Below are 3,078 nucleotides of genomic sequence, written 5' to 3'. Positions count from 1 at the left end.
ATTGATTGCAAAGAAATTGCCAACACCGACACAAGGGATATAACGATTTCCGTTTCAGAATGATCATTACCGAACGAATTGCTCTCTCCTTCTTTGTTCGTCAATGACGCTACCAAAGCCACGTGGTGACCGATCACGTGCGTGTATGTACGACTAGCGCACACGGGCGCACGTGCACACGTCACGCACGTGATGCACGTCGCTCACGTATACAGTATACACGTACCCGCAGGTATATCGGTTGCGAATGCTCGACGAGCAAAACGTATCCTCCTTTGTTCGCCAATGAACGTGCAACCACGTGAATACAGTACAGGATCGGTCTGCCCTCTGGTCTACTTCATCTTAATTGCGGCTGAGAAGGTCAAGGACCTTGCCGCTGCTAACAGTTGCTTTCTTCCATGCTCGTTTTCAAACATTTTTTTCCTGTTCGATACGTCAAATATCCCGACAAACGTTCCCGTGACTCGTTAAGATACGCCACTAACGAGGAGAAGACGCAATTGTGTAGTCAGCGATTTTGACAGGCTCTCGTGTGGCGAATCTACGTCGAAAATAAACTTTCACGGAGCTCCTCGCGAGTAAAATTAAACGTGGACGATTAGAGTAGAAGAAAATTGAAGAAAGAACAAAAATTGCAAAAAATGTGGAACGCTTCACGATTTTGCGTGTCATCCTTGCGCAGGGGCCATGCTAATCTTCTCTGTATCGTTCCAATTTTAGTATATGTACTGCCGAAGCAAGTACAATAGGATGGGTCTCGGAACCGTATATATACCAAAGATGGTTGGGTGGAGCGCTTGCGAGAAATTCTTACCTGGATACGCCATCTACCGAGATTTAAGCGTACTATATTCTGCGATCTATACAACTCCTTGAAAGGATCGAATCCTGCTACTTCCATAACAATATTTTTTTTTCAAATTTTCTAATATGTATCAATCATTTTAATTTGTCCATATATTTTCATAGACGATAGATGATAATTCGTCCAGATATTTTATAGTCGCATATAGTTGCCTCGTATAACTATTATCCTGTAATTAATGCGAAAGAACGTTCCGTAACAAGGCGAATTGATTATTTCCGCATCGTAAATCGATCAGATGCAATTGGATAGCTATAAACCGTATTTTCCAAATTAGTTTGCTTGTTAATGGCTTTGCGTCTTCGATTTGGAATATCGATTTTTTGAGACGAAGATTCGATGGCCTCCTAAATTATTATACTTTATAAGTCGTAACAAATCTCCTCTTCTGCTAGTTCCACAAATATCTGACGAAGGAACGCAAAAAAGCTTCAGCAAATTTCCAGAAGCTCGTCCTCTTCGTTGTTACGGTAATAAATTAAAACCTAATCACGAGTATCGCAGAAGGAATTTTGCGCAACGTTCGATCAACTGTTATCTCTAAATTATGTTTTGTGCGACCAAGTAACCGCCAGCGAAAGTGACTAATCGCAATTGGTCGACTGTCGTCGTGACGCAAACCTTATGAATGAATTCACCGTAAGTAAAACGTAACACGAGGCGGTGTACTATTCGCCAACGCCTCCCATGCTTCTGTAATCTCTGTTTTTATTGCGCTCTTTTATCCTGCGTTATTAAATTTAAGTTGGCGATAGATACAGTTACTCGCAAAAGTATTCGTCCAATTTGATCGCAGTAACGTAAGTAGAAATTGACAAAAGTTTGGAGTAAATCGGTTAAAGTGAACTTCAATTAGAATAGTGGTTAATCGGGATCCTTGTTACAATTTTAAATAATTGTCAGAGATTTTCTTTACCCGAGCAGATTAATCTGCCAGGCCTGCGTTCCTTTCAATTAAACGAGCAGTATGTTATCGATGTCGCGGTATCGAGGCGCAAAAAGAATCTAAAAACGCGTTTTGCAATTCTCCCGCGCGGCCATCGTGTAACGCTGTAATGGCACATAGTTACTGCTGCTTACTTCGCATACAACTCGTCTCGCGGATAGCAGATTATAACGAAGATCGTTTTGCCAGCCTCGTATCTTCGGATCTCTTCGATAACACCGGCACAACTTAATGCTATCCCATCGTACTCATTGTTCTCAAGGTAACGTGTGTTTTACCAACTACCAGCTAATTTTCTTTCCGACCATCTTTCGTACAGGCCTTCGTTGTCCAATGAACGAACTGGAAACTCGAAATAGCTTGCTAATTAATTTACTTTCGCCAGTGTTACGTAAATAACATACCGAATCATTTTTAAACGGGTATATACTTAACTTCCAAGCCTTAATTAATGTAGATTTATGAAAGTATTTTAAGAAACCCACCAGTGCGTTTGACCGTGAGTTCAAATACTTTATTTCACAGTGGCCCTCGACTGACAGCAGAATATACATTTAGAAAACTCATTTATATTTTACATTTCTAATGTATCATCCGTTTGGAAAAAAAACGTTCCTTCCTCTAAAAATCTCTGTATTTATTGCTCGAAAGCCGAAGATGTTCTAAATCACGTCCCTTGGATATTTAAATCTCTCAAATTTTCTCCATTAAACCATTTTTAAATACGCCTAACAAAATACTTTCCGCGAAACAATTTCTGTAAATACGTCACGTTGGAGTAACCGTTGACTTAAACCAGAACGCGACGTGTGAATATAATCGGAACAAGCGAAGGGTCGTGAAAGTGTCGTTGCGCGTGATATTTCCCTCGCGTTGTATGTTTTATTTCGGATAGAATAGCCCGGGAGGAAAACACACTCGCTGTCAGTATTTCGCAAAGTATTCAGAAACTTGAATGGAAGCCAGAATTCGCTGGCTAAAATAGGTACGGAAACGATAACGCGTTTTTTTCCCCGCACGTGGAAGATCGCGAAAGCTGACTACTCGTTACTCGTTACTCGGAGCGAGTCCGTTCTAGTCGTTACACGGATATAGAGTGGTGGATCTACCGCGATAAAGACGTTCGATAAATAAATGAAAAAGTACGCGAAGATCGAATGGGAACCATTCCGATCGAGCAACGTGCAATTTCAACGGAAGAAAATTGAATTAAAACCGGTAAGTGCGATACGCTGGAGATATATATATATATATATATATAAAT

At 40.6% G+C, this 3,078-nt stretch overlaps 1 non-coding gene across 1 annotated transcript; it reads right to left on the bottom strand.

The window, feature by feature from the left end:
- Window positions 1-640: 640 nt before the first annotated feature.
- LOC128887421 (U6 spliceosomal RNA) lies at window positions 641-747 on the bottom strand. Its single transcript, XR_008460033.1, has one exon. It is a non-coding gene; the product is annotated as a U6 spliceosomal RNA (small nuclear RNA).
- Window positions 748-3,078: the final 2,331 nt, after the last annotated feature.

Source organism: Hylaeus anthracinus, unplaced genomic scaffold, assembly GCF_026225885.1.
Source record: "Hylaeus anthracinus isolate JK02 unplaced genomic scaffold, UHH_iyHylAnth1.0_haploid 11985, whole genome shotgun sequence".
NCBI lineage: Eukaryota > Metazoa > Arthropoda > Insecta > Hymenoptera > Colletidae > Hylaeus > Hylaeus anthracinus.
The sequence above is the reverse complement of the archived record's forward strand: the minus strand, read 5'-3'. Positions and strand labels throughout refer to the sequence as shown.